The sequence below is a fragment of the Crocodylus siamensis genome, chromosome 11 (genome assembly GCF_052110815.1).
Source record: "Crocodylus siamensis isolate JL-2025a chromosome 11, ASM5211081v1, whole genome shotgun sequence".
NCBI lineage: Eukaryota > Metazoa > Chordata > Crocodylia > Crocodylidae > Crocodylus > Crocodylus siamensis.
In genome coordinates this window covers 51539409-51550307 of record NC_143405.1, presented here as the reverse complement: position 1 = coordinate 51550307, position 10899 = coordinate 51539409, and positions in this window count along the sequence as shown.

Genomic DNA, 10899 nt, shown 5'->3' with positions numbered 1-10899 from the left:
TGGAAATGTCTCAACTGTTCACTCTCTGTGCCCTTAGGGGCATACTCCACTTTGCTTCTAGAACAGATCATGGCCCAGTGAACACAGGAGCAGGACTTGAGCTCCTTGAGTGCAAGTCCTGGTTTTTATTTGCACATTGGCCTGTAGCACTTTAGGAATAATGATAATGAACAGAACCATCCCAGAGCTCCTCCATAAAAATCTTCCCTTTGCCTTCAGTGGGAACTAGGTTAGAATAAAGAGACTCTGTATCCTGGCCCTAAGCTGGCAGTTCAATAATGCAATATCTTGGTTCCAGCTAGAAGTGGAATCTTAAACATCCATAGCAGCGAAGTTGAGCTCTTTATTTGCTCCACATGTCAGAAGCATCACTGACTGCTGAAGCATAAGGGAATCTGATTCCTCAAAGCAACCTCCTTATATTTCTCCAAATGAGCTTTAGTCTTTGGGCTGGAGGAGACTTGTCGGGGGCCGGGAGAGGAGGAGCTGTATAATTAACGCCTTTTGCAACTATTTTAAACCCATCTCATCGCTAGCATTTTGTGCGCCCCTTGACGAAATGCTACTGCAAGTACTCAGCTTCCATGCAAAATCATTATAATTAGTGTGTGTTGAGGATTTCAGAGAGATGTGCGGCCCCAACAAAACCCTTTATTAGTATTTTAATGACTCATCAACTTGAAGAACTGAAGAGCAACAACATCAACAAAGTTAAGAGTGAAGTCACTGCTCACATAGTGACTCATCTGGTGAGCATTCAACTGTCAATCATGTTTTTAAAGTAATGGCTACAGCATCATTATGAATAACAGCTCAGTGCTGGAGGGTAGCCAAATAGAAGCAAAACATACCAGAAATGCTGCGCCTCAATCGAGGGCTACTAAGAACAATTACACTGCAAAGAGAGAAGGTGATGTGGAGGATGCTTATGCTTTTAGGAAATGGAAATGTGGTAGGGCACAGAGATCCCTCTTTTCTTTCCTTGGAGGAGACATGGTCCCCTGAGAAAAGACACAGCAGATACTGACAGATCTAAAGTGGAAGGCTGAGAAGATTCTTTGACTGTATTTCAGTCACATAGGCTTGGATTGGCCCCCAGAATCAATCCCCACTACAAAGTAGCATGTAGCTGTGATGTCTAGGAGCAGGATGGGGAGCAAACTACAACATGGGGTTTTGTCTGTGCCAGAAAGTTAGTGCACATTAAACTGAGGTATGAATTTACTATAGAGCAGTCCTCCCACACTGACTCTCTGTGCAGACGTTCTTAATGTACACCGAGAGGGCACTGATTCCACAAGCCTCTGTGAGATCAGATTTAGAGCCTAATTCTCAAAACAGTTCAGTGGAAATGGATGAGATTCTCCTGGTTTTCCATCAGAAATCAGGAGAATGAGAAATGCCCACTCCCTCAGGGCCTCTACACAAAGTAATTCACCAGCCACAAATGGGCTCATGTGCATGACATTTAGAAGAGCTCTTAATAAACCTATTCTCAGTCTGTAATGAAACTTCACATGAATCGAGCTTAGGGTTTGACTGTAGGTTTAATAAAAAACTAAGGGTCAGAACCTCCCTTGAAGCAAACCAGTGCATTGATTCCAATAAAGCAAAGCTGATTAACACCAGCTGAGGTTTAGCTGTTTACAACAAATGAATACAAACCAAGTAGCAGCTTCCTTATTTTTTCTTTCTTTCTCTGGTGTTTTTTTTCTCAGGTAAACTTGGCCTCTGGGCAACATCAAAGTTGAGGTAGTATCAAACATGGAAGGTTAAAAATATCATGCCTGCAGATATAAGATGATTAACATATTAATCCAATATTTGCATCAGCTGCCAACTATTGAATTTTTGCTGACTTCTCTTGGGCCAGATAGCCCTGATTATCTATCCCAATTCAGCAGGTACCTGACTAAAATGAGATTCCAGCTGCAAACAGGATTGAATGCTGCTAGAAGGTGACATTTTTCACTCCCTCAGAAACCAGTGTCAAAGAAAAACCAAGCCAAACTGCACTGCGTCTTGTGTGCACACAGGAGTAATACAATTTAGGAGTACAGAGTGGGGACTTTGTCCTAACAAATAAAAAGTTATTTATGCAGTATGAATGGTCATATAGAAAGGAGTGGATATCAGTCAGCATCCACACTCAGCACATCAAGGGAAGCTAATTTATTCCCATCTTTTCTTCAGAATAGTATCTTAATTGTATGTATTCAAGCAGCACAGCACTGTAGTGACTGTTGGAACCATCTGAGAGTATGACTGGGGAGACAGAAGGGAGATGTGTTGCTTTTATGAAACTGTCCACAATCTGAAAATAATTTAGAACAGCAGGACAAAGAGGGTATGTTTCCAGCATCAACTAACCTCCTGGCACAGAAACTACTGTAAAAGTAGAGACAGAAGAGAAGAGCAAAGAGAAATGAAAGTTATAATCATGCTTTGATGAAAGCTCTCAAAGCAGATGCAGTCAAGACAAAATGTAAGCACATCATTTGAACAAGGTCTTTGAATGAGCGGATTGTGTTGAAAATGACAGCAATAACTGGTCTGTGAAAAGTACAGATTGTTTGCTGTCAAGCCACCAGTTTCTTTTGTCTTAGCAGGAAGGTGATAGCTGGGGGCAATCTGCATATTGTTTGAGACATACTGCTTTCAAAGTTTCAGCTTATTGCTATAAAAGGAGGGATGGAAAAAGGGAGGTTATTGTAGTCATAGATCCAAGAGCCCCAAGCGCAGTTTTGTTTGTCATCTAAACCCAGTTCTGAGCTATATCTGAATGCTGTGGCTTTGGTCTCCTCTAGTTATGTCAGGTCTGTCCAACTTCTTGATCACTGGGGGCTGGATTACATTACAGCAGTTTGCTCAGGTGCAGCCACCAGGGGAGAGGGAGGTAGCTGCTTCCCTTCCTGCCATTCAGTCAGGGCAAACTTACTTGTGCCCCACCAGGGCTGAGATCTCTTACTCCTCTAGCCCATGTAGCCCTCTCATCCCAGCTCTGGGACTCCGGGACTGCTGCTACTTACCAGCTACACTTTCCTGCAGCCCACCTCCCCCTCAACTTCACCTCCAGCTTCACAGATCACCTTCCTCTGCCCCCATACAAGCCCCACAGTCTGCTTCCCTCATAGCCCATTTGCTAGGCAAGCTGTAGAGACACCAAGCCAGCTCTGCAGTCCAATCTGCATGACATTGTGCTCAGGCTATTTATCACTTCTTAATAAAGCTAATAAACCCAGGTGCCATCTTGTAGGAGGGTGGCCATGCTGCTTCTGGTTCTGGAAGTAGTGTGTGGCACAGCTCACCACAGGCATCTCTGGGACACGATAGGCCTCAGTTGTGAGCTGGGTTCAGCCTCTGAGCAGCCATGAAGAAACATAATATAATTATAGTCACAAATAAAAACATTTTTTGGATTGTGGATCATTCTCTATTCCCCTCCTTAATGTAACCTCAAACTATTTTTTTAAGTGCCAGCTTTCCACTGTAACACAAGCACATCAGAAGGGATATATATACCAACTTCTTCAGGCTGCATTAAAGGGATGAGATAACACTACAACGAAGGCCAAGAAGACAGACAGAATTTTGCCCCACATACCTGGCACATTATGACAACACTGAAGCAGTTAATGAGCGAATGATGTTTGACAAGTTCTCAGCTGCACTGTCTACAAATCATCAAGTTGTCACTTTTGATAGATGAGTCTGCAAACAAAGCGGAAAAATCATAGATTCAGGGGGAAATGCAGCTCCCCTGTCCTCCCCACACTGAGCAATCAAACAATTTGGCTTTGCATTAAAATGTTTACTATAAACATCTCTGGTATATTGAACATTTGTTAAAAGAGATTTGAGAAGAGAACTGCACCAATGACTCCTTTTTATTTTGGCTTGCTGGCCAAACATTTGTTATAGTCTCTCCCTCAGAATAAGTGCGGTTTGAATTTTTAGGTGAATCTGATGCTTATGGAAGTGGGGAACTGACTCACTTACATTGGTCTTAATATACAAACATGCCATGCAAACTACACAACCTTCTGCCCTGACCAGTACCTGGCCTGGTATTCCCTGCCTGGATCCCTTGCATTACATTGCCCTTGTGAACTTGGGAATCTCAGGTGGAATCTAATTGCTGATCCTCATTTATTATCCTAGTCCATCATTTTGTTTGCCCTGGTTCCCCTGCATGGCTTTGCAGGGTGTTTTCTCTGCAGGATGTGCTCTCTAATCCATGCTCCCAACAACTACACTAGGTATAGTGATATAGTAGATAGACTATTATCTTTCCAAGCTTTAACCATTACATATGCTTTCTAAAACCAGCCTATCTATTTGAAAACCAGGGGTTTCCTCTTGGAGATGCCAGCAGGAAGCTACTGCAGACAGGCAGATTTACAGCAAACTTAATTGTCACACTGCATGATATTGCTCTTTCCTTCTGTTGATTTTCACATCTTCCAGAAAGTGTAACAGTAAAGGACCGTGCTGAAAAAAATGACGCTGCGCCTTATTCTCCACCTAGACAAAACAGGTTCCCTTCGCAGATGTGAAGAAACAATGAAAAATAAACTTAAGTATTACGAAAGACAACACATTGTGAAACGATCTCTGCATAGCTGTCCAGCAGGCACTAGGTTATTCTTAGATGAGCTTATGGCACCATCTGGTGGCATTCATAAATTGCTTTTCCGTAGGCTGCCTCTGCATTTACAGAGCCTTGTGCGACACAGCTCTAGTTAAAAACCAGTGTTACCTTAAGTTATAATGTTACTTTGGAGAGGTTACTGTGCCTTTTAACTGCCTAGAAATTGTCCCTGTTCCACCCCCTATTTCCTTCCTTCTCTCAACTCCTTGACTCTCCCACCTTCATTTACTTTTCCCTACTGCTCTCTTCGCACCCATGCCTCACCCAAAGGTCATCCAGAGCCTCCTCGAGCTCATTAAGCTTTCCCAGAAATTCCAGGCTCCCCAAAGGGCTGGCATTTTAAGCCACCTCATTTTATCTACAGGGGAATTTATCACTGGCTCAAACAGACCATAAACAGAAGCCTGGCCAGGCAAAATGATGGAATAGGATAATAAATGAGAATCAGCAATTAGATTCCACCTGAGATTCCCAAGTTCATGAGGGTGGCTTGACACTGCTTCACCAGCATAAAGTTGTCCTAATACTAGTTAATACAGTCCAGGAAGACTCCCTCAGAAGAAAGAAAACTAAGATCCGCTGTAATAGTTCCCACATATTCCCTTCTTACATCTTAGTGGTCCCCAGCAGATAAAATGACCTGTTGCTGCCAATGGTTTTGGCCCAACTTACATCAGTCTCCAGGCTGCCCTGGGAAGAGTTGAGTATGGAGTTGTCCAAGAGAACGTGAAGAAGTCTAAAGCCACCGGCCATCTCTGCTCACTCCTCAACTTGTGCCCTCCAACTGTATTAAGTACTCCTAATGGCCTGTATTGTTTTGCAAGTAGGGTTGTAGTGCTGCTGTAGTCATGATAGGGCAGGGAATGTGCATGTTAGATATATCTTTCATTGGATCAACCATGGAGTTTGGAGAGATGTCAGACAAACTTTCAGGCTTCTATTCCAGCTTGAAAATTTGTGCAACATCTCTCCCAACTGTATAGCTGGCTCACAAGAAGATATGACTGCACATACTTTGCTTTGGGAGGTGTTTTCATACCACAGAATAAATCCCGCAAATTGAAACAATCCCTGGCCACTTAGGACTTCAGCCACACACTGTTCCATGGCTGTGGTGTTATGCAGAAGGAATCAGATCTTCTTGCTCCATAAATATATGCCCACTGCACTTAAGCTACAGCTGTCACTGTACACCTTTAGCAGTTAGCAACAGTAGGATTATGAAACAGGCCAAGTTCTGCTCCCATCCAGGAGGACTGCTGCACACACAAATGAAACTGAAATATTCTGTGTAGCTTTTTTAAAACAACAAACTGAACATAAATATGTTCAAAGAAGCTGCTACAGAGGTATGTTTCTCAGATGCTGCAAAAGATAAAACAACGAGCTCAATACTTAGTATGAAAAAAACATCCTAGGATAGGAGAGAAAGGTCTAGATGATACCACTGGTATCTGTCAAAATTCATTTTAAACTTCAGCCTGGGCATCATTCCAGACACAGACAGTCTGAGAGGACCTAAAATGGAAACTGAGGCCTAATTTGGGAGCTAGTGTAAATCAATGTACAGCTTATTGGACCCATGCTAATTTACATCTACTGAGAGTCTGGCCCATGATTTCCTGTTATGTACTTCTCTGTGGGTGTGTCTACACAAGATGTTTATTGCACAGTAGACTATTCTAGCGATCTGGGCACGGAGCTGGGAAACAGCTGTAGGGGAGGGGACTCTTAACAGGGGCAGCTTAACACTGCTTCACCATTAGCCTCCTGATTGAGGCACAGGGCTAGGAAGCACCTATGGAGGAAGGGCAGGTCCCAGCCAGCTCCAAGCTGCAGACTGGGACTGGTCCTGGCTAGCCCCAGGCTGTGCAGGAAAGCCCTGCTGGACATAGGACTTGTCCCCACATGCATTGAGTGGGAGAGCTCTGCAGCAGCAGTTCTTCCACCCTGTGCACATCAGGATCCCTCCCAATCAGGACTGGGGACCAGCCTGTGCTCTATGCCAACCCCTGGGCTAGCACCCAGGGGGAGAGAGCAGGATTGGAACAAACCTGGTCCCAAGAGGGAGCACATGTAGACATGCTCCCCAGTTGGCTTACTGCACATCATAGCACATGTGGATGTCCCCCCGTGTGGTATTTTCCATGAAAGACTAGTACAGGATTCAAGAAAACTTCAGCTTTGCTGTAAGCACAGTCCCCTGTATCACAGCTCTTTGACATTTGCATGCAGTAAGGAGGTCCCTATTCACAAAGAACCTGGGTGTGGGAAATCCAGGCTGTGCTGCAAGAAGCAAGAACAACACTTTTTGCAGCATGAGTGTTCCTATTCCACATGATGAACTTACTGTAGGGACTAATGAGAGGTCCGTTAAGGAATGCAGAGAATCCCCCTTTACGTGAGGTCTATGTCATGCAGTCATTACAATGGGAACAAACAGTTCTAGTCGTAGCAGAGAGTACTTGCCTGAAAATGGTTAACTTCATTTACAAAGAACATTACTCCCTGGCTCAGGGACTCAGAGTGTCTGTTTAAATGTGTCATACAATCCAGGATAAATGTTACATATTAAGTCTACTCTCTTGTTAATCAAACCCACTCTACTTTGCTAGGCAATTTATAGTAATTAAACTATGATTTTTCTCACAGATCCGTCTCAGTGAAGTCGAATGCACACCCTCAGTCCCAGCAGGCACGACTCCATTGACTTGTTGACACTTGTCTGTGGGACAGCCATCATGCCACTTCTGTGAACATTTTCCAGCGCTGTTTTGAGATTATATCACATGCATTAGAGACAAGACCTGATGCCACACTAACGAACTTGCAACATGAGGGCTTGTCAAGCCAGGGAATGCCACAGAAGTAAGTGAGAACTAGCAAGGCAGTGGCCAGGTAATAACTACCTGAAACAGGTTACCTCCAAACTGGAGTTTCTTTGCATGGTATTCTTAGTGTAGAATAAGAGCACTCACACAAGGAGTGTTAGCTATTCTAGGCTTTTCCCTTATAGAGACAAAACCTTACCCTGCAACTTCTTCAGCACTAGCTGAGCACTCCCAGAGAGAACAAACCACAGGACTAAAGCCTGAGACCCCAAACCTGCAGTCATGACTCACACCCCTAATTATTCACAGGGAATGGTGCTTACTAGAGAAGTGATGTAGTAAATCAGGTCAGACAACGAGCGTCAGGAAATGGAAGAAGGGGAAAGTCAGCTGTATATTTATTCACATCCAGATACTAGCCATAGATCTATGCAAGAAGAACCCCATTTGGTTTCAGTGAGATATCTCATATGTACAGGGTAGTGCATGCACAGGATCAGTGGCCAGGGTTGGGGTCCTAAAGCACATGCACATCTTGATGGCTTTATATATAACATGTCATTCAAAATAAATTCTACTTATTTGTCACACTGAAAAAGAAACCACTAGGTTATCCCATCTAATAATAATGTGAGCCACAAGTTTATTAACACATTCCTCAGACTGAATCCTTTTTACATATCACGATTTTTCTTACATAAACCCCAGGAAAAGATATCCTAAAAGCACTTATATAGATGACCATGGATACCAGCAGCAGTACAGATAAGCATGACCTTATACTTAAGCCAATTGTACTGCCTTGGTACAGTGCAGCAACTAACGTTCTTTCTTCTCTGTTTTTATGGGCTGAGGACATTCTTATGTTTTGAAATTAAATCAATAGCATTATTTTAAAAAAACATTATTTGTGTTCTTAAGACTTTTTGATCAATATGTAAAAAAGAAATCAAATGCACCCTTTAAATACACTAATGGTTTATTATATACAATACAATTTGTTAATAGCATCAGAGCTGTAGTATCTTAAGGGGGGAATTTTTTCCTTTACAGTATCATTAAAGTCATCTCTGTTTTTAACAGCAAATTGGTTTTGAGCCTGCATTTTCCATCCTAAAGGGGGAAGTGATTATAAGTGGGATTCTATGTTCTTTTTCATAGCTGCCTGATTCTCTCTGCAAGTAATTGAACCAAGGCTGCATTGTTTTGAAAAAGAGAGAGTAATGGATCCAACTCAAATTGGTTGTTTAAAAATTCAGCTCCTTTGGTTATTTATAACATTCAATTATTCCTGTGACTAAATCAGGTCAGTTCTGAGCCTTTATTTCCCCCTTATGCTTCTGTAAGATTAGAGTCATATAACAGCAAAATGGGCCAAATTCAGCATGATGCAAAAGGTGATGAAAAAGATAATGTAGTGTGGGTTGCCCACCTGGATCAGACTGCAGAACAGATGCCAAAATTTGATACCAGGTTAGTTTCTAACATGGACTAATTGCTCTTCTTGGCTTTAAAAAAATGAAAGAGCTGGATTGGTAAGATGTGAACACTGAGCTCTGCATAGGTCAGGTAGAACAAAAATAAGCAGTCTGAATACAGAATTCCTCTGATATATCAGAAGTATGACAGGTCATGTGGAGCACCCAGTTCTTGGCCTCTACCAAGTTTGCTAATTAGTGGAAACTGCAGTAGTGAGCTAGGTGAAAATGAGAACCATCAAATTAATCTCACGAGGCCACCAAATACCACTTATCTGGGAAGAACTTTTAAGTCAAAGGGGAGGTAGGCACTTACCCCCTTGTACCTTGGAAAATAATAACCCTTGACTCCTGCTGGGAGCTGAAGTGGTTTTAAATGACTGACCCTCAGATAAAAAGACTCTGTTCATAGCAGTGCCCAGAAACATCCTATTTCTTATTAAGTACTAATAATGTAAGAAGGGGTCATATGTCTAGGTCATTTATTCTTAACCAGGGTGAGATTCTTTGAATTCTTTGATGGGTGTAGGAGGTGTGAGATTAGTAGGTAAGCACAAGTCCAGGTTTACCCCTGCTTGGTCCACACTCTCTTGTCCCCACTACTCAGGTCCTCTGCAAGGAGATGAGCACAGTAACAAATAAGTTAGTTTTTGAAATAGGATGCTGCTCAACTCGTAACAATTATAGAAGCTTTGAGTCTAATGAGGGGTGCCTTGAGCCTTAAAAAACTGGGAATCATTAGTTTAGGTCAGCGGTTTGCAATCTGTGGTATGTGTACCACCAGTGGCACTAGGGTTGCCATCATGGAGGTCAGTCTGGTTGTCCTCTGTCGATATGAAACCCGATGCCTTTATGTTCTCTCTTTCTCTTGAAGAGAAAGAGAGAGAACATAAAGGCATCAGGCTTTGTATCAATAGAGGACAGAGTGGCAGAAAACTGGAATGTCCTCTATGATGTCCACCCTAAGTGGTATGCAGACAACTTCTCAGCGGTACATGTTAACAAATTGATTATAATTACTTTATATGACAAAAATTTGCTGGTGGTACCTGTATAATCATCCTGTATTGTTTTAAATTGGTGATACACAATTTATCAGTGTTTGGGAACTGCTGGTTTAGGTAATATGCAGTAGTACAACACAGGCCTCTTCCAGTTGAAATAAAGCAATAAGTGGTATCACTAGGGGGTCATGATGCATATTTTGGCAATACATGACTATGTGAGACAAAAGTTCTTACTGGGACTCATAGATTTCATAGACGTTAGGGCTGGAAAGGACCTTGGGAGATCATTGAGTCAAGCCCCCTGCCCCAGGGGCAGGAAGTCAACTAGGGTCAAAGGATCCCAGCAAGATAAACATCCAAACCCAGACTCCTGGGTTTTATTCCTACCTTGAGGAGCAAAGGGGAGTCTAGGCTATAGAGAGCAGAGCCAAACGTACAACTTTGCAAGGGGGGGCTATGAGAACGAAACCTGTCGGGCCTATTACCAACCTCTGGTCTGTTCCCAGCATGCTCAGGTGCACAGTGGCAAACTTCAGAATTATCACTGGCAGTCAACGGAAGGGTTGGGTCTAAAATACGTGGTCCCACAGCTTGAAACCCACTCAAAACAGGCTACGATCTGGAAATCTGTCTCACAGGAGCACGTGCACATATACACAAACGTTATATGCAAGGCATTACCAGCTGTGGTGGCTGGCAGGCCAGCTCCACTATGTGAGATAGACCCAATTCTCCAGGTCTTCAATGGAAGCGCCCAACACGCAATTGCATCTACTGGCCGCCTCATGCCACCGCATCCACCTTTGCCACAGGTGGACGCACTCGACTGCCTCGCACAAATGCCAGGCGTGAAGCGAGCCAGTCCCTGGCGACGGCAGCAGTTCCTTGCTGGAGGAAAGAAGCCACTGGAAACGTGTGAACCTGACATAGGG